The sequence below is a fragment of the Macaca mulatta genome, chromosome 3 (assembly GCF_049350105.2).
Source record: "Macaca mulatta isolate MMU2019108-1 chromosome 3, T2T-MMU8v2.0, whole genome shotgun sequence".
NCBI lineage: Eukaryota > Metazoa > Chordata > Mammalia > Primates > Cercopithecidae > Macaca > Macaca mulatta.
Window position 1 is genome coordinate 193985631 of NC_133408.1, and position 22333 is coordinate 194007963.

The 22333-nt window shown below is 38.6% G+C and overlaps 1 protein-coding gene across 5 annotated transcripts in view; it reads left to right on the forward strand.

Moving 5' to 3' along the window:
* The window catches only part of DPP6 (dipeptidyl peptidase like 6), an 853145-nt gene that overhangs the window by 484372 nt on the left and 346440 nt on the right, over positions 1-22333 (forward strand). The gene's annotated exons all lie outside the window — the stretch shown is intronic.

Below are 22333 nucleotides of genomic sequence, written 5' to 3' on the forward strand. Positions count from 1 at the left end.
AACATCAATGCAAAAATCCTCAATAAAATACTGGCAAACCGAATCCAGCAGCACATCAAAAAGCTTATCCACCATGATCAAGTGGGCTTCATCCCTAGGATTCAAGGCTGGTTCAACATACACAAATCAATAAATGTAATCCAGCATATAAACAGAACCAAAGACAAAAACCACATGATTATCTCAATAGATGCAGAAAAGGCCTTTGACAAAATTCGACAGCCCTTCATGCTAAAAACTCTCAATAAATTCAGTATTGATGGAACGTATCTCAAAATAATAAGAGCTATTTATGACAAACCCACAGCCAATATCATACTGAATGGGCAAAAACTGGAAGCATTCCCTTTGAAAACTGGCACAAGACAGGGATGCCCTCTCTCACCACTCCTATTCAACATAGTGTTGGAAGTTCTGGCTAGGGCAATCAGGCAAGAGAAAGAAATCAACGGTATTCAGTTAGGAAAAGAAGAAGTCAAATTGTCCCTGTTTGCAGATGACATGATTGTATATTTAGAAAACCCCATCGTCTCAGCCCAAAATCTCTTTAAGCTGATAAGCAACTTCAGCAAAGTCTCAGGATACAAAATCAATGTGCAAAAATCACAAGCATTCTTATACACCAGTAACAGACAAACAGAGAGCCAAATCATGAATGAACTCCCATTCACAATAGCAGCAAAGAGAATAAAATACCTAGGAATCCAACTTCCAAGGGATGTAAAGGACCTCTTCAAGGAGAACTACAAACCACTGCTCAGTGAAATAAAAGAGGACACAAACAAATGGAAGAGCATACCAAGCTTTTATACTTTCAAATGAAATGGATTTATTCAAACATTAGTTGGTGATACTTTTTATCATGCTGTAAATGATCCTAATAGAATGTGTTAAAACATTTAAATTATGAGTGCAGCACAGTTTTCTAGATGTGTGCTGGACTAACATTTGCCATAAACTATCACATAATCAGTTCCTTGATTCTTTAAGGACCTGAAGCCTACTTACATAAAATTGGTCTAGTAACTAATGATAAAGATTAAATAAAAGTCATTAAGGTCATTGACAGAAGGCTATGTTTTCCTCTAAAATCATGGCACTCAATTCATAAACATTATTCATTTTTCTTCTAATTTGTATATACTTTTAGATGTAATCATGTTTCAATTTTGATTGCCCAGCTAATCGTAAAAGCTTTAAACCTCTTAAACAGTTTCTTTATAAAAGCATAATGACATATATAATGGCTTTCAGATAATCTTGTCACAGAAATGATTATTTTTCTCTATTCCTGGTGAACCAAAGTGCCCCCATGTGCTTCTACGTGTAATGTTATATAAAGTACTTAAAAGGATGCTGTATTATTTTTCATGATAGCATCATTGATAATTCTAATGGTAATTTTTCCATCACGCTTGGTAGCTTCCAGGCATAATGACACATCACTAAAGCTTTGACTGTTAAAGCTCTTTGCTCATGGGTGAAGAAAAGAGAATGGCAAGTTAAAAATAATGACTTAATCCTCATTTACATTGCAATGAGTTACACTCATTTGTGGAAGAGGGACATCTTCGATGGCGAGGATAATGAAGGCGATGAGAACTATCAGACCTTTTGTGCCCAATCAATAGGTCCCATAAATAAAATCTCAAATCACATACTACAAAGTGGAGATCACGTGTAATGGGAAGGGAGTGAAATCATCATCTTAGGGATGACAAATTCTTATTGAGAAGGATGACTTCATGCTGGACCTCTTGTGGTTTTCAGACCTGTAGATGAATAAATTTTCATCCCTTGATTGATAATAAATTTTGTGAGGATGAAAGTAGTTCTAGATTGAGAATTCAGTCATTAGATTAGACTCAAGGAGACATACTCTAGGGACAACTGTGGGAGACCATAGACTATATGATGGCTTTCTTGCCTACAGGAATAGGAAAAACCATCATCAATTTTGTAGTCTGGGAGTGACGGTGCCTAAACAGTGAGAACAAAAATACAGTCTATCCTATTGAAAAAGTCTTAAGAGCATCCTTCCCATATTCTAAAAGTGTGATGCCCCAAACACACTAGTTCATTCATTATTTTCTTCTTCCTTCTCTTTATCCTGAAGCCCTTAAATCTACTCAGTTATAGAATTTCTTCGTAAATGACTTATAGGGGAATTTTTGCTGGGAACGGAATTATTTTCCACATCTTCTATTCCATCCTACCAAACTTTAGTTAACCTGAGACCACTACTTTTTGTGATTAATGAACGTCCAACAGAACTCCCACCAAGCTCATAGTCCTGGACATCTGCATTACTGTGGGTAGTCACTCAACTGTAGCTGGAGGAGGCTTTACCAGAAAAGCTAATTGCCCCAAACTTGCCTCCTGGAATTAGAGTTGAGTTTTTGTTGGTTTGTTTTTTAATGTGCCCAATTAATCTTTTATTGGTGTGGGACAAATGTTGAGACTAACAAGATTTTGGATGAGTGCATAACAATCTCTCACCCTACCTACCTCATTCATGGGGGAATGTAAGTGTGGATTGACCCAAAGCAGGAACTCTAGGGGTGAAACAAGGACTCAGCTTTGCCTTTTCATCAGCTCTAATCATTCATTAGAGATGTCCACCCTGGGAAACATGGAAAACATTTCACACCACCCAAAGCCCTGCACTGATTCCACCACAAGCTCCCAGTGGGGTCTGGGCCTCATATGTCAACACAGCAACATAGCTTTGAGGACAGTTTCCTTCCCACCAGACCTTGGAGTCATCCCAGGAACAACTGTTCAACCCTGGGCATGTGCCATCCCGTAGCAATTCTGAATATGGCACTGAGGAGAGAGATGAAATGAACACCTACTTAAACCCATAAATCTTTCTTAAATTAGTCATAAGTAATTTCTTTCATGCTGATTTTTATTTCTAAAGCTGTGATTTCCAAAGCCATAAACTTTGGGTCTGATTGAAATCAAGAAGGGTTAGACGGCCGGGCATGGCCTGTAATCCCAGCACTTTGGGAGGCCAAGGGTGTGGATTACCTGAGGTCAGGAGTTCAAGGCCAGCCTGATAAACATGGTGAAACCCTGTCTCTACTAAAATTCCAAAAAAATTAGCCAGGCATGGTGGTGGGCAGCTGTAATCCTAGATTCTTGGGAGGCTGAGGCAGGAAAATTCCTTGAACCGGGGAGGCAGAGGTTGTGATGAGCCGAGATAGCACCACTGCGCTCCAGCCTGGGTGACAGAGCAAGACTCCCTCTCAAAAAGAAAAAAACAAATGGGTTAGAAATACAGCTAGATACTATTTCAGACCCTCTCCTTCTCATACTTTCCATCAAACCCATTTTTCTTTCTCAGGAATCCTTTTTTTTCAATTGTTGTTAAATATATATAATATAAAATCCGCCATTTTAACCATGTTAGAGTATATACTTCAATGGTATATTCACATCGCTGTGTACCCATCTCCACCATCCATCTCCACCATCCATCTCCCTTGCTACTTTCCAAACTGAAACTCTGTCCCCATTAAAACTAACTCCCCATTCCCCCAGCCCCTGCACCCACCGTTCTAGTTCCTGTCTCTGTGAATTTGACTACTGTAGGGACCTCCTGTCAGTGGAATCACGCAGTATTTGTCCTTTTGTGACTGGCTTATTTCACTTATCATAATTTCTTAAGGGTTCATCCATGTTGTAGCCTGTGACAGAACTTTCTTCTCTCTTAAAGCTGAATGATATTCCATTATATAGACAGACAACATTTTGTTGATCCATTTATCTGTCAGTGGAATCTTGGAGGCGCCTACCTTTTGGTCATTGTAAATGATGCTGCTATGCACATAAGTGTACAAATATCTGTTCGAGTCTCTGCTTTCACTTCTTCTAAGTCTATGCCTAGCAGTGGAATTGCTGGATCAAGTGGTAATTCTATGTTTAATCTTTTGAGGAACTGTCTTAACATTTATACGGTGCTCTTAATATTTCCAGAAACCATCCCAAATAGTGGACATGACAAAGTCATTTCAATGCCATTTTGACACCCAAGAAATTAGGCCTTAAAATGCTTAATGTACAAAAGAGCAAACAATATACACTTGTCTCTCTTCAATGGAAATAGAGTTATTTCTGTGTGAGGGTCTGTTACTACATTCTGTGGAAGTGGCTGGAGAGTTTACCTGGCTTACAAAGTCTGTTTCAAATGGCCTGTCGTAAAATTTGCTTTTGAGGACTCTGGTGTGGCACTTCAAAAAATCAGCCACCATTCCCTGGAATACCATGTGATTGGAGAAGCAGATCGTGTCCTTCCTAGTGGAATAATTGTCCTGTCCTCCCTGGTGTTCTTTCTACAAGAATCAGCATCCACAGTGCATGAGAGGCCAGAAGACCTGGTGCGGGGCCATGGACTAGATTCCTGACATCGGGCATTTGCTGTTTCTGAGTCTGTTTCTTTCCTTTCTTTTTTTTTTTTTCTTTTTTTTAGACAGAGTCTCACTCTGTCGCCCAGGCTGGACTGGAGTGCAGTGGCGCGATCTCAGCTCATTGCAACCTCCATCTCCTGGGTTCAAGCACTTCTCCTCCCTCAGCCTCCCGAGTAGCTGGGACTACAGGCGCCGCCACCACGCCCGGCTAATTTTTTGTGTTTTTAGTAGAGACGGGGTTTCACCATGTTAGCCAGGATGGTCTTGAAATCCTGACCTCGTGTGATCTGTCCTCCTCGGCCTTCCAAAGTGCTGGGATTACAGGCGTGAGCCGCCGCGCCTGGCCTGTTTCTTCATGAGTAAAATCAATACGCTTGCATGTGAAGACAGCCCCATGTCTCTTCCAGCTCTAAGTTCCCACAGTGCATGGAGGCCCAGGTGATCACTGTAGGAATAGGAAAAACCATCATCAATGTTGTAGTCTGGGAGTGATGGTGCCTAAACAGTGACAACAAAAATACTATCTATTCTATTGAAAAGGTCTTAAGAGCTCAGTAAATTTTGTCAAATTCGATCCATGGTATGCCTTACATCTACTACCTTTTATGCTTTCTTTTCTCTCTTTTCCCTACAAATAGTCACTTTTTCAGGTCTGGCGATAGTCCAGTGAACTTTAAACAGAGTCCTCAAGATCTTTCCTGGGGCCAGACTCTTGTGGCACTAGCTCTGTCTAATCTCACTTCACAAAACTGCTCCACAGCCTGACTTCCTGGAAGGATGTTTTCCTGCTTTCCCTGACGACCAGAAGGACTTCCTCAATACCTACTCCGAACTCTGGTTTTTTTGGTCCAGACAGAAACATAAAAAGAGAGGTGCAGCATTCCAACATGCAGGGAGTGCAAAGGACTGGGAATGTCAGGAGACCATGCTTAGCCACGCAGGAAGGCGCCGAGGAAACCGTGCTACTGAAAGGAGAATGAGAGCTGAGCCCCAGAGGAGGCATCTGCGGTCTCCCAGGAGAAATGTCTCACATGCACTGACTCAAGAAAATGTGACGTATAATCATGAAGGACATATATTGTACATACCATGGCTGATTCCTACGAAAATGGAAAACAACCAGGCAAATCTATGTGGGAAACACAATTATAATATTTATTCACTGGAGTAAGACTCTATCCTTTGATTTAACACATGGAGTGAGGACTTAAGACTCAGGACTTGGATGAGAAATGTAAGACGCATGAATTTCCAAAATGAAAATAGTTATTTGCTCATGGTTCAATTACATGGAATAGAAGCATAAGCAGAAATCAAATGGTCAAACTTACAAAATCTGCTCTTGTTTCTGAACAGTGATCAGTGGCCTCACTAAAAGGACTCAGGGCGTGGATATCTCTGTGGGGTAGTTTATTCTAGCACTTGGGTGTGCTTTGTCTTGGCAACATGGCCCACGGCACCGGAATAGCGCACAGCAGCTGAATGCCATCTCCAGTTTTCCGATTTCACTCACAGGCTTTCAGTCTTTTCTGTTACAATTTTTTCTTTTGAAATCCTCATTATGTTTGTTATATGAAACACACCAAAACATAGCATGACATGGTCTCTCCCATCAAAGCAGAATGACACATGGGGAAAGAAAAACATCATCCAAGGGCTGGGAGATGGGGAAGAAATGGCTGAGTGTGGATCAAGGCCATCACCTGCCTCTGTAGCTCCCCTGGCAGGACTGGACATGTAGGAGGCACCCCCACAGTCAGTATTTATTTGGTGTTCTAGGTCGGAATAATAGTGTGATTCCACTCAAGGGAAAGAAACAAAATCAGATCTTGGTTGTAGCACTCACTGCAGCATTTTGCTTGAATCTGGGGCAGGTGTGTCCTGCGATTCTGCTTGGAGAAGGGGAAGATCCCACAGGCGAGCGTCTCCACAGGGTGAGAGTTGAGCACCCAGCACAGTGTCTGCACAGAGGATGACAAAAATCTTGAATGAATGAATTGAGTTGAATAAGCAAACCTAGGACAGGATGTGGAAGGTGAACTCATGGTTCGTAAAGTCAGATACTTTGGCATTAGTGAGGTAGGCATGTGTATGTGTGTACTCACACGCAGTTGTTTCTGTACTTGTGTGAGAGTTACTAATGTTGATCTAGTTGGCATTGTTTAGTTCCTAGAATAAATGAAGTATCATGATGTTGTTTAAAGGAAGAAAATTTACTTTGTAATTCTGTGGTGTTGAAAGTAGGGAAAGAAATAGGTTGACTTTTAAACACACAGCGGTGCACTCATGGAGATCACATGGAAATGACAGCAGTGTTGTGTCCTGAAAGCAAAAGCAAAACAAAAACAAGAAAAAACGAAACCAACAGAACTTGGGCACTTAAGAAATCCATTTCCTAATGGAGTAAGCAGATACTGCACTGTAAGCTACAATTTTCAACGTCGTTTACCCTATGCCTCCACCATCCGGAGAGGCAGCTCTAACAAATGAGATGCAGCGATGACCTTTACCAGCTCCACCGATAGCTATAAATTGAGCTGAACATTCTCATCAGCTAGCAGGACACAACTCATTACTGACCAAAGATTGCTACGATCTCTTGACTGAGATGTGTACCACTAAAATGAATGCTCCTTCACTCGTAAAAAACAATGTTATGTACTGCAGAAGACCTGATATGCCATTCGTTGGTTTTCGTGGATGACTACAAGAACAACCCCTAAAGATTAGCTGAGTCTTAGTGTATGTTAGTTAAATTATGATGCAGATCAATTTGTTCTTTTTTGAGAGAGTTGATTTGTTGTTTCTTAAATTAGAACCTTTATCGATGGCGTGCATGGAATATAATTGTCAGATTTACAGTCCTGATGATTCAAGCTTACATAACCAGTTGTTCCAAATACATTAAAGTAAAACTTATATCCATCAAACTAAGTCAGGATTTTGAATTTTTAAAGCTTTGGGTACATAGAAAAAATTGGTTTTGTCAATTTTTTTTGGCAAAACGACGCTGACTTTGAGAACAAACCAGTGTTCATGCCCAGGTGACATCACTTGCCCTGCTGTGATTATTAAAGCAACCCCTTGCACGGCCGAGTATCCTAGTCCAGATGATGAATTGCACAGTCTTATCAGAAGTGTATGAAATGGAAAGACCGTAGCCATACTTGATCTCCAGGATACACTTTTATCAGGCCCTGCGGGTAAAGTATTCCCATAAACCCTGTGGATTTTCACAGGAAGGCCTAAGTTACTCAGATGCCTGGGGGTTGTCGCTGGTTGCTTTCTGCTAATAATGTTAGTGGTCCTTATGCTTCATACTTAGTAGGACCTAATAGGTGAACCCAGATATGGTTCTAATGTCATTTAAGTTATTAATTGGCATTATTAATATCCCCATTTTTTTTCAGATGGGAGTATCAAGGCACAGAAAAGCCGTATAACCTGTCTGAGATTCCACAGTTAATAGCTAGTAAGCGTAGGAATTTTCTAGGACTCCAGGTTAAGCAACTACATCAGACATGGGTTCTCACTTCACCAGGAAACAAATGCGAGGACATTCTTACTTCCACTTACTACAATATATTAATGACTTGTGTGTGATGAGACCTCCACCCACTCGGAGCTTAGAGTCATAACCCGGTTATCCTGCAGCTTTCAGATGATGGGTTCTACCTCTCTAATTGACTAGACTTTCTCTAATAATCCTGCCAAAGTCTTTATGGGTCAAAGTCAGAAGGGAAAGAGTCTGTGATCAGAGCCAGAGTCATACGACACAGTGAATTTATACTAATGATGCCACTTGGGAAACTTCCAGCATGTTTTGCTGGAGGAGCCTGGGAGGCAGTCTGTCTCTCTGTCCCTGGTGGCACAGACAGCCCCCTGGAGCCAGCCAAATTCAGACTCACATTCTGCCTGAAGCAGAGGGACACAGGCAGCCACATGCCACCAGGAGACATCTGCCTTTGACATCCCACGTTTGTGACACGTGCCAGATCTTCTCGGAAAGAAACAGCCCACCGCAGTCACTGTGCCATCAGGCACTTTGAGGCTTGCAGACATACATGGGCAAGTCAGAAGGAGTGGATGATTCCTTCTCAGAGGACCCGCCTGCTTTTCCCGGGAGAGTGAAGAAACCTCTAATCGTTTGTTTCTCTGTTTTTCCAACCCAATGAGTAGACAGAATTGTTCTGTGTAAGGATTTTTCTTCTCTCTGTATAAGACACTGGCCTTCCTGCTGTTTGCATTTTGGATTATTTTGTTTGCTTTTAAGTCAGAAGGACAAGAGTTATGTACAGGCAAAGCTTTTTCATAGATTCCACCTAAAATGCTTCTAGATGATTCCTTTTTTTCCTTTGTCAATAAAATCGTGGGTGAATGTGTGGTCAAAAGATGCAGTTGGTTTTCCCCTTTCAGAGATCTGAGTGCCACTGGGGGAGGTGGCACCTCGTATTTATAAAATGTGTTCTTTCTTTTCTTTCTTTCAAAATGCCTAAACATAGCTGATCTCAATTAATCAACACAGTAACCTTTTCAGAAAAATAAGATATTCTATTACTGAAAACGAAAGACTGCAAGGTGAAGTAATTGGCCTCAAAAAACACTGCAAGGGGATTAGAACCAAATTCTCCTGATTCCAAATCCAGAAGTTACAGTCAGAGCATGATTATATTTCTTTATTTGCAAGGTGAAGTAATTGGCCTCAAAAAACACTGCAATGGGATTAGAACCAAATTCTCCTGATTCCAAATCCAGAAGTTACAGTCAGAGTATGATTATATTTCTTTATTAGGATTCAAGTCAGCTCTCAGCAACAGAAAGATTAAAATAATAGTAGTTTAAGAAAGATAGAAATTTATTTGTCTCTCAAATTCATTTATTTTCCATATGTAAGTCCAGAGGTGGAATCTACACACTATTTTGCTTTTACCTTCCATTTCCAACATCACCTAGAGGAAAAAAATGGCTGCTGTAGCTCCAGCCATCATAAAAGCCTTCCTGCTAGCAGACATGGAAAAGGAGAGGGGACTATCATGCTGCGTCCTAAAGCGATATCATGCTGTATCCCTTTTAGGATACTGCTTTAGAGGTTGCACGGCATACTTCTGGCAGAGCCAGTCTGTGGCAAAGCCTAAAATAGAGGCCAAATTTCCAGACTTTTGGACCAAGCTCTTTCCAACAATCTGTCCCTTACCCCTGGAGCTTTTCGTCACCGTTGTGCTGATGTAATCTTCCGGTCAAGTTTCTGTCTCTCTGCCTATCCATTAGTCTTTGCTAGTAGGAGGTGATTTTTCTCAGGGATGCATAGATAAAGTAAGGTGGAGGTTTGGCTCCACTGGAAATGCTGAAATGAATTTACTGCAAAATGGGTGTTTTCTGTGGGAGTGGGGTGGGGCAGGAAAATCTATTGCATCTCCAACAGCCAAAATTCACTTGCGCCTGGTAAGACTCCTCACATTTCTATCAGTGTCTACAACTTACAGAGTCACAAAAAGCTCGGAGACAATAGGAACAGAAAAACAATCTTAGATTTATATAACAGCTAATCACAGGAATCCGTAACAGCGTGTATGTGCAAAATCCTTTTGTTTGTTATCAAGAAAGAGCTTGGCTGATAACACATTTCTGAGGATATTCATTCCTGCATAAATTTTCAGGGATTTTTATTCTTTGCTGATTTTTCTTTTGCCTTCACCCCTCTAAACATTTGAAAGCCTGCTTAACTGTATATATATATTTTTTATGGTAGGGTCAAGTGAAAAAATAATTTGCAAAAACAAATCCTAATTCTACAAATAAATTGGTTTTTTTTTTTTCCTTAACCATTTAGCAGGTGATTGACAATAATAAATACAGAAAGAGGGGCTTTCTTGTTTTAGTGGGGTTTCTGTGTAACCAGCTGTTTAAAAGTCTAAACAGGACTCTGTTGAGGCACATAAAAATTGAATGGAAAATAATGGAAATGTAAAAGATTTTAAAAGCTATTTGGGCAGTGCGTTAATCAAAGACAAATTGGGCAGTCTCAGATCTTACGATTAAAAATTAAGTGAAATTGAAAGCCACTAAAATCATCTTTGAAATGTAGCTACTTCCCAAGTGATTTCCAATCTGTGATTATTATTTTTTGAAAGTACTTGTCTATGTCATTACTGACGTTGTAAAAATAGATATTGTGGTATCATTTTACCATAGTTTGAAGTTCACAGAATTTAATAACCTACCTCTTTGTCTAGCCACATACACTTACCCATTTCAGCCCCAGACAGTTCTCTACCTTTGTTTCCAAGGTGTAGGTTTTCTAAAGCAAATGCCTCTTAATACCCTCAGACTTACAAAATACAGTACCTGGTTGCATTCTTGAAAGGGGGAAGGAAGCCATTACTGTGGTCTTTCTAACTCATTCTTATTCTCAAGATCCTGCAGGAAAATCAGATGTAGTGAACCTCCCAGTCAGGTTATCCTGCCACGTATGTTAAAGTTGCAGCGTAAGTTGGAATCAAGAGACCTGCGAGAGGCCCTTGAGCCAGAGGGAGCTAACTAAGCAGCCAACAATTCTAATGTTCACATCTCACTTAGAGTCCTAGAGAAGCTGGGAATTCCCCAGGTTTCGGGAGCACGTCTCACAAATGTCAAGGCTGTACCGCCTGGGTTAAGCCCTTACTGGCAGGGTTGCTGAATGCTGTTTGTATTTAGAATGGAAAGGAATATCATTAGAAAACTTGCTCTTTTGAAAGAAACCATTGTACCTCTTTTGAGCCCACATTGCCTTCCTCTGACAATTTTTGTGATGTAAACCAGAAAGAAGAAAACCCAGACACGGAAAATTAAAAACAAAAAAATTGGAACTCTGTCTCCTCCGAGCCTAACCCTATGTACTAAACTGCAGCCCTGCTGTAGAGCTTCCCAGCAGCGTCCGCTCAGGAGCTCCCTGAACTGTCTTCATCTGTACCATCAGTGGGTGTTATGGGGGTGTGCACCCCTGGCTTCCCACCTTCGGTATCTCCCATTTCCTGTACTTGTTTTACCTAAACACGAGGTTAGTTGTTCACAGTTTAGTCTTTCTCAATTCTACCCCCACCCGACGTCCCCACATAACCCACCTCTGGAGGGCATGGTCGCCTTCCTGATCATCCAGGGAGAAGCAGCTAGGCTCTTCTGAGTGGCTGCTCCTCACCGACTGAGTCATTCCCAATCGATGCCTGTACTAGGGACAAGAGCTTCAACCCTATTGTACATTCCTGGAAATCAGGGATTATGTGGTTTTATTTTCTGCTTCATTTTTAATGAAATATTTTAAATATTTTCTTGAAAGGAGGAAGGAAAACATTACTGTGGTCTTTCTAACTCATTCTTTTCTTTCTTTCTTTCTTCCTTTCTTTCTTTCTTTCTTTTTCTTTCTTTCTTTCTTTTTTGAGACAGAGTCTTACTTTGTACCGTACTCTCCACAGAAAAGTAGAAAACATATTTCAGTGAACACCTATATTACTGGTACAAATACCAATTAATTTCAATGCCTTGGCCATTTTTATGTCCTCCATCAGTTCTTTTTTTGCTGGAAATATGTAAACATAAATTATACTATCACTTTCTTTCATCCCCGAATACTAAAACATTCATCTCCAAAGTATATCTTCCCATACATCTACAGGAGCATCATCATATCTGACAAAAATGACCATAATCCCCAAATATTATTACATTCCCAGGCCATATTCAGATATCCTTATTCTGTCTCAAAATATTTTCTATAACTTTTGTTTTCTTTAAGCTTGGATCAAATCAAAAATTATAATTGTACTTGATTATGTCTTTTAAATTTCTCTTAATGGTAGAATGGCTCCTCTTTTTTCTGTGATATATACTATTTCACAATACACCTGGATTAGGCCAGTTGTATTGTATGCTCTCCTCCATTCTGGACTTGACTGATTGCATTCTTGTGAGGTGATTTCACATGTCTATCTGTAATGTCCACTTGTCCCACGACTGGTGACTCGAAGGGGAGACTAATGGGCAAAAGAGGGGACCACCAAATTTCTGTATTATAAACATGTTTTTCCCGTTGAGAATGGTGTATTTTCTGTGGGATAATATCCCACTAGCTTTTCTCCAAAAGAGGTTAGCATCCATCGATGATCCTTACCTGCACCAAGTTTTACAACAGGGGCTGCAAAGTGGTGATGTTCCAAATTAATGACCCCTTCTACACTTACCAGTTGACAGTCTTCTGAAAGGTGGAACTCTCCTTCATAAACAGGCTATTTGGTGTACCTGAAATACCAACAAAGCAGGCAGCTGAATCCTTAATTGTTTTCAATTATTAGTTTTCAGTTTAAGAAGTTGGTATCATAGTTATGTTCAGCTATGGAAAATAAACAGTTTTGTTTTCTTTAATGCTTTGTGGGTATCACTGTGGACTCACGCTTTTTAATCCTAACTTTGACCACAGACAGCCCCTCCAGCTGGTTCTTCTGTGCTTGTATCAGTAATCTAATGCCACAGAGTACTGTGTAATAAACAACCAACAACCTTCCAGAACACATAGAATAAGTCATTTTCACAAACCTGGCTGTTAGCAGGTGGTGGTTAGGGAACTCCGCGTATCTCATGGCTGATTTGCTCACATGGCCGGACACCCAGCTGGATGTTGGCGGATCTGGAGTGGCCTCTTCTTGGATGACTGGAGCAACTCAGTTCGTTCTTCATGCCTTTGATCCTTCTCCTGGGCCAGGACACTAGGTCAGGCATGTTTGTCTCACGGCAATAGCAGAACCCAAGAGAGCAAATATACTGTGCAAGAGCTTCTTAAGCGCCAGCCCTCTTCTATTTACTGATATTCCATTGCCCAAATCTAGTCCTGTGTCTGAGCCTAGAGTCATGAGAAAAGGCCCTGAAAAATTAGATGGAAAAGGGTGGGGTGAAGAATTGGAGCCATTTTGTAATCTACCATAGTCTTATTGACATGTCATTCTCAGTCACTTGTCTCCCAGACTGGTCTTTGCTTTCTGTCCAGTAATATATTTTAGATTTTATAATATACTCTGTGTACCTCAGACCTGGAAACATCCATTTTTTTCAAGGATCCCTGGCTTATTTTAGGGAGAATGGTACTTAGAGACAAAAATCTGGGTGTCTGGGATAATCATGCTTCTAGCCCATTTTCATGGACTAGACTAGCAAGTATATAGTTTTGAACAATAAAGAAACATTGGTTCCTATTGATATTTCTGATGCCAATTCAACATCACAGAGCTTTAAATTTTAACTGAATTTCCTTTTGTTTTTTAAAGACAGGGTCTCACTCTGTTACCCAGGCTGGAGTGCAGTAGTGCAATCATAGCTCACTGCAGCCTCAAACTCCTGAGCTCAAGAAATCTTCCACTTCAGCCTCTTGAGTATCTGGGACTACAGGCAAATACTACCATGCCCAGCTAACTTTTAAATTATTTTTTTTGAAGAGACGGAGTCTGGCTATGTTGCCCATCTAATTTTTCAGGATCTCAAACTCCTGGGCTCAAGCTCTTCTCCTGCCTTGGCCTCCCAAAGTGCTGGGATGACAGGCATGAACCACTGCACCTGGTCTGAATGTCCATGATTAAAAATGTGGATCTCTTTTCTCTTCTACAGAAAACCTTAGTTCCTAATAACATTAACAGAATTATTTATTTACTTGGAATTATGTCTGAGAGCACAGTGCTGTGATTAACACGGAATGTTACTAGAGCTAGTATGCAGTAACTGTCATCTGATGATAAGTTTCATTAAAGTCAGGGAATGTGGCTAACACATGGTGCATACCAAATATCTAGCAGAGTATCCCATACATTGTAAATATTTTTTTAATGGATAAAATGTCTATTGGTTTTGTTGTTGTTCTTTTGTTTTTTGTTTTTCTGAGTTTTGCTTCTCGTACCCATTATTTCTCTTTTTGGAAACACCTACCTTTTCTAAGCATATTCTCATGCAAATGAGTTACTCATCTACTTCAAGCAGAATGCACATAATTTCTTTTACATTTCCTCACCCTCTCTATGTGTAGTATTTCCTTGATATGCTAAAGGGCTGTGTGCAGTTCTCATAATCCCAAAGAAAAGGATGTAGTTATCATGTTGGGTACTTTTTTTTAAATATCGTGAGTTTTAACAAAACCTAAAAACCAGAAGTGCCTTTGGCATTTCCATGGCATTCAGACTCCTACTTTTCAATCCATTGATTCTGATGACGATTACTGAGGCTCCTGGTACAATATAAGCCTGCATTCTTTTTTAAGGTCTTGTGACATTTGGGTTATTCTGGAATTTGTGTTTAACTATTTAAAGATTTCCTATTTTGTCCCACAACGGTTGTCTTCATTATCTTTAAGAACGAAGACATTATTGGCAAGAGGAAGGTCTGGAGTTCTGCTCACCACCTTCAAGGACATTCTTTGGTGTTCTCTTCGGTAGCCATGGCCTGAGAAGGGTGATTTTTCCAGGTGAAAGATAGGCTGTGGTGTAAACTAAGACATTCCAAATAAAACATACTCACGTAATATAACCTCGTAGACAGTGCTGTCCAGAAGAACTTTTGGCAGTATTGGAAATATTCTATACCCACAGCATCCAAAACAGTACCCACCAGCTATATGTGGTTACTGAGAACTTGAAATGTGTCTAGTATAAATGAGGAGCTAAATTTTTAATGTTATTTAATTTTAATTAATTTTAATATTAATGGAAGCATGTGGCTAGAGGCTACATATTAGCAGTACGGTTCTAGATTATAAATATGGTTCAACTAAAATATTTGCATTTCACTCATATTTCCTAAAAGAAACTGGCAGTAGGAATTAATGTCAGCTTTCTAATCATTTTTTATTCTTCTTATAACTTGCCATACACAACTTACTGTTTAAGAGCCAAAGGAAAAATCACTGTTCATGAGAGGCGGTGTATCTACATCTGGACTGAAGACCTTCATTTGGCTGCTGTGAGTTCCTAGGCTCCCAGCTCCTGACTTTGCAGGGAAAATGTTCAGAATTGGAGCTTGTGGCCCAGTAATTATTGGAGAAACCTGGTGAAAACACAGTCACGAATAGCCTGCAACCAAAATATCAGGTTAATTCTATAAACAAATTATGGCAGAAGCCCAAAAGGGATGAAATGAAAGACCGGTGCAACAGACCTTTATTTACATTATAGCTGCATGATGTTTTTAAAATTCTTGAACTGTAAATAGAAAATGTTAAACAAGAGTAGAAAGAATAGTAAATAAGCCTCCAAATCTGTTTGTTTTTTAAGTATCATTTTAAGTTCAATAACTTATGCATAGTTGACGAGCTTTAATCTTTTGCAGTTATTAGTTTTATCAATGCTCCAAATGTTCTATTCTTGGCCAGCGGGAGGCTCTCCAAGATGGCTTCTGAGTCATTTTGGCATGGTCCTAATAAATTTTGACCTTTGGGCTCAGATATGGCCTGTCACAGACCTGGAATTAGCCATTTACAGAGAGAATCTGGGTTTCATTTGATGGGAAATGGTATTTCTAGACTGCAATGTGGGTACTAGAGATTACACATTAATATTTTATGACCATAATATTGATGTTGACTGTCTTAAGATATGTGTTTATCGTATGCTTTTGTTATCAGAACATACATAAATGCAAGTAAATTATAGATAGAAATAAAATAAGCAATAGAACACTTTCTATTGCTAGTTATTTAAAATTAAAAGATGATATGAGAAAAATTTACTACATTCATTGTGTATACTCTTTGTTTCAGAAATTAAAATCTATTACTATGTGAGGATTCTTTGTGATATTTATACAATCAGGGATTAATGTACTCTTCAAAACCAAACAGCATATACAAATTACACTTAGTAATGAGATCTGTTAGCTCAATTGTTAATGAATCTACAGTACCATAAGATGCCATAACATTATTTAAATTTTTAACATATGCATGGCCTTTGAAAGCCTTTTTAAAAATGCATTATTGTCAAGCAAAAGTAAACAACATATAAAATCAGCTGATATATGATGCTATGAGTAAATAACTGGAATTTTATCTTATTATTGAGAGAGTTAGAAAAATAATTTGTTATTCTTATATCAGTTTGAAAACAAAAAAGAAACTATCTTCCTAGTCCTAGCTACCAATGCAATTTTTTCCATTTCTGTAATATTTTCAGCTTGAAGAATTGCATAAGTACACAGAAAAATGAGATTAGTGGTATATTTTAAATGCAAAGCACTAGATATATTGCACATGAAAAGTAGCAATTGGTGGTGCTGTAAGCTTTCCTTTGGGAAATTTTCTCCTAGGAATCTGACATTGTATGTTTCTTAGAACTCCCACTGAGCGTGGCTTTTCAACTTTATCTCCCTATCCATATAGCATTAAAATGCACTGTACACTCCCCTGTGTAACATCTTAATGCTTTGCAATGATAAGGATAAAATAATGATAATTGAATCTCATGAAGAGACACAAAAGTATAATTTGACAAAAAAGAAACACCATGCCTATGCCTCTGTCCTTACTCCACCTGCGTCAGGCCCTCCTCATTCTAGAGCAGTTACTCTTACACTAGTGGTTCTGGTCATTGTTTTGTATGTAAGGTAGATATTTGGTGAATCAGTCTTATGATAGTATTAATTGGCTCAATTCATTATACATATATTTAGCCTCTAACTTGGTACCAGTCATTATGCTAGGTATTAGAGATAGAAAATCAGGAAGGTGTGGCCCCTTCTCTGGAGAATCATGTACTCTAGTGCAGAAGACAGAGAGTTATAACAGACAAATAACTCTATCATGCTGTGATGAGTAAAAAATAGGATGAATGAAGTGTGGACTGAAATCAGGGAGAGATGAATCCTGCCTTGAAAAGTCATGAAAACTGTACAAGGGAGTTGGCCTTTATGCAGATCCCAGGAAGATCTTACCTGGCCATAGTAGGAGAAGGACATTACAGGTGCAGGGAGCAGTATGAGGGAGTGCAGAGGACTGGGAGACATGGTGGTGCTCAGGATGCTTTGTTGGGGTGATAGGCATTCAAATGGGAAGAGGGGCCAAGGCCAGAATTGGAAGGACCTTAAATGTCAGGCTAAGAAACTTGACCAAAATAGTTTCTGCCAAAGGGATAAAAAGGAGTTTTAAAAGAGAGAGATGGCTTTGTCTGCACAGAGAATGGAAATAAGGAGAGAGACCCATTAGGAGACTGCTGGAGTAGTCTATGGTGAAGGTGATGACAATCAGAACCAAGGCAGAAACATTGGAAATGAAGAAGACAGGTGATTTGAGAAGGCTTCGAGAGGAAGAATGGGCAAGTTAGGAAATAATTCAAAGAGGGGATCCCCAGTCACTGCCTTCCCACATTGCTGAATGACCTGTGAATCGTATCTGTGGAAGGGAATCAAGGCAGGTCAGCTAAAGAAGTTAAACATCTTCACTAACAATAAAGCTGCTACCCAAGAAACAAAGTTGGTGGTATAAGCCTAGCAGAGAAAATTGCCTGCTAGAGCAAAGGAAATAACATTTATTGGGAAATAATATCAAAACCCAGAATGTCCAGAAATTAGTATATATACATACAAATAACCAAGAAAATGGAACACATGCTCAACATAAAAGGAAGTTAATAGTTTGACCTGGAAATGGAACAGACTTCTGGAACTGACAAAGATTTTTTGAAAGCTATTACAACTATCCTCAACGAATTAACATAAGCCTGTTTTTCAGTGAATGAAAATCTCAGCAGAGAAATTAACATAAGCCCGTTTTTCAGTGAATGAAAATCTCAGCAGATGGTTTGCTGCACCCATCAACCCGTCACCTACATTAGGCATTTCTCCTAATGCTATCCTCCCTCCCCTAGCCCCCCACCCCCTGACAGGCCCCAGTGTTTAAAAAATTAATTAGGAGAATAATAAGGAAAGCCACACCCTGGTAAATAATTTTTAAAAAATACATCTCAGACAAAGACTCATATCCAGAATGTTTAAAGGACTCAGTAATAAATTGTAAAAAAAAAAAAAAAAAAATGGACAAAATTTTTTAAGATACTTTGCAAAAAACCTGCAAATGACCCATAATCACATGGAAAGATGTTCATTATTACTATTTATCAGTGAGATACCACTACACACCTGCTAGAGTGGCTAATGTTTAAAAGACTGATTTTGCCAACTGATAGCGAAAAAATGGTGTGCATGTGACTCTTACACAATTGATAGTGGAAATGCAAAATGGTATAGCTACTTTGGAAAATAGTTTGACAGTTTCCCATAAAGTTAAGTGCAAACATATACCATATGACCCAACAATATAATAGCTACAATCTGGTAGCAGTCTAAATTCTCACCAATGCATGAATTTGAATGCATAAAAATTGAAGTCTATCAGTCCACTAGACTACTCTTTTGCAGTATAAGGGAATGAAACATTAATACATGGAATAACATGGATAAATCTCAAAATCATTATGATGAGTGAAAGGAGAGAAACACAAAAGACTGTGTAATGTGTGATTCTATTTGTAAGAAATTCTAGGAGAGGCAAACCTATCTAATGAACACAACAGATCACTTGTTGCCTGGGGCTACTGATGAAATAGATGATCCACAATAAAGGGGCATAGAGGTCTTTCACATCCTTTGTGGATTTATTTCTAGATAGGTTATGTTTTGTGTTATTTTTGTCAATGGATAAATATAAAAACTCATGGAAAGATGCTAAAAAGAAAAAAGTAAATAAACAGAAAGGCAGACAAAGTACACAGAAGGAAGACTCAGTGTTGTAAAGGTGTCCAATTTCCTCCAAATGGAGCTTTCAACTGAAAGAAATTTCAGTCAGTTTCCCAGGAGAATTCTTTACTAGTTTAACAGGCTGAATGTAACATGTATAATAAACAGCAAAATCCTAAGAAACACCAAACCCTTCGTGAAGGAAAATCATATGGGAAAACTTCCAGATAGCAAGGTGTACTACAAAGGTACATAATTTCACAGTGTAGTATCGATGCAGGAATGAGCCAACTCATCAGTGAACACATAAGAAAGTCCCATATGACCCAATGACTGCAGATATTGTTGCTGAAATATTATTGATGACATCACATCTTACAGAGTGAATAATGACCTTCTCAAATTGTACTGGAACAAATAGCTATAGATATAAACATAGAAAATTAGATTCCTACCTCACACCATACATTCATGTCATCTTCCAGTGAATTAAGCCTTTATTTTTTAAAGGAAAAGTAAAAAATGTTTCAGAAAAAATATAGGAGAATATTACTATGACCTTGTAATGGGAAAGTATTTATTATTTATGTCATATCAAACACAAAGGGTAAACATTTTTTACTACATTAATAATTTCTGTTTATCAAAATATTTTATATGTAAAATGAAAACCACAACTAATAAAATGGACTTTCAACACATAAAACTAATGAATATTTCATATGGGATGTATAAAAATCTCTTATAAATCAATTAGATAAAAACATTCCAACAGAAAAAGGTAGGCAAAATAAATACACCAATGAATTTTATAAAATAAGACAAAAATAGTAAATAAGCACATGAAGAGACTTTTAAAGTGATTAACACTCTGATGATGCAAAATAAAATCAGAGATACCATTTTTTGCACCCACTGTATTGGAAGATAGTAAGAAGTTTGAAAATAGCAAGTTTTAGACAGGATGTGAGTTATGAGAACTCATTCACTATTGGTGCCTGTTAAAGTGCCATAACCACTTTTGAAAATAACTTGCAAGTTTAAGAATTCCCATAACCTAGGCAAAACCCCGTCTCTACTGAAAATACAAAAACTAGCTCAGTGTGGTGGTGCAAGCCTGTAATCCCAACTACTGGGAAGGCTGAGGCAAGAGAATCACTTGAACCCGGGAGGCAGAGGTTGCAGTGAGCCGAGATTGTGCCATTGCACTCCAGCCTGGGCAACATGAGTGAAACTCCATCAAAAAAGAAAAAAGAAAAAAGAAAAGAAAGGAAAGGAGAGGAGAGGAGAAGCAAAAGCCTTGTACATTTGTACCAAAAGAGGTAAAGAAGAGTATTCCTAGTAGAATGGTTTGTAATAGCAATAAAACTAGGAATGACTGGTATCCATTGTAATATACACTTGAGTCGTGTACATCAGTGAGAACTAAGAGCCAAGATAGTATGGACTATTATATTCACCTTAGAAATATGATATAATATAAATTACTGAGGAACACAGTAAATATCATCTTATTAAGCTCAAATGCAAAAAAAAACTAAACAACATAGTATTTAAAGATACATAAACATGTGATAGAACTGTTAAAAGTACTGGAACGATAAAATTCAGGAGAAAGAAAAGCAATCATATCTTCCAATTCTGAAATGGTCTCATTGGTTTCCATTGAAACAAGCAGGTTTTATGTACCTCAAATGTAGTACAGCATAATCTTTTTTATGTATGTATTTACTTTAAGTTCCGGGATACATGTGCGGGATATGCAGGTTTGTAACATAGGTAAACGTGTGCATGGTGGTTTGCTGCACCTATCAACTCATTACCTAGGTATTAAGCCCTGCATGCATTAGCTATTTATCCTGATGTTCTCCCTCCTCCTGCCCCCCTGCAACAGGCCCCAGTGTATGTTGTTCCCTTCTCTGTGTTCTCATTGTTCAGCTCCCCACTGCACACTCTTAAACAATCATTATGTTTCACTGTGATCAGTAATGTGGGGGTGGGGTAAAAGCAGAGAACTTGGAACTCCTGAGCGGGGGTCAAAGGCCATAAATCTTCATCCACTGAAGGCAAAGTTGATATTTAGAAATTCATTCAAAGTAAAAGCTAGTGAACAAAGGGAGATAAGGAGATAATTAAGTAGTAACCTTTTTTGCAACTTACATAACTAACAAACTTAAGTGCTTTCTAAAAAAAAAAAAAAATTCTAAAATTTGCTATTTGAGGGCAACTTCACTGAAATGATTGCAGAGGTTTCCATGTGAGTACTTGTAATGGGAGATAGCTCATTCGATAGATGCACCTTGGTGTGTTTGCTTAAGAAACAGAAAAATTGACTCATTTGATTTGTTCATGAAAGTATTACCAGGAAAATAAATGAAAACAATTTCACCTAAACATCTGTTAACTTTAGTACTGAATCTTTGGATGTAATTTACATAATTCGTAAAATAGATTGATCTAGGTCCATGTCGATGATGAAATTTTCATTATAGTGATAGACTTTCATTTTCCTCATAAAATCTACACATACTTAAATTATAACAACTTCTGCTTTTGAATTAATCCAGTCTGCATCATGTTTTTCAGTCATCAACTATTACATGTGAAATGCCTTTACCATCAAACTGGCTCAAGGTTACTGCCTTCACTCAGAAAAATAGTGTTTTCCTTCTCCCCACTGTGGTCCCTGCCTCTCAACCTACAACCCTACATTTCAGGAAGTAATTTTCCCGTATGAAATTTTCTTACTGTCTTCGAAGGTAGTGGCTGCAAAATGGTACCTATCTCTGCTTTTATTTTGCATCATCAGAGTGTTCATGACTTTAAGAGTCTATTCATGTGCTTACTCACTATTTTTGTTTTATAACATTTCTTGGTGTATTTATTTTGCCTATTTTTTTTTCTGTTGGAGTGTTTTTATCTCATTGATTTTGGGGAGTTTTTTTTTTTTTTAATACAACCCTACCTTTCAGAAATATGCCCTTTCATTCATAGGAGATATATAAGTACGTGTCCATATGCATACTATTTTGAGTCAGCGTTTTTCCTAATTTTCTAAATTTGAAATCTTGGTTGTTCATATACAAGAGGCCAGACTCAGCATCTATGAGATGTTTAGATTCAAAGGTATTCACGGCAGCGAAGCAGCTAACTCCTCCAAGCAAGAGCACCTAGGGGAGCTTGTGGAG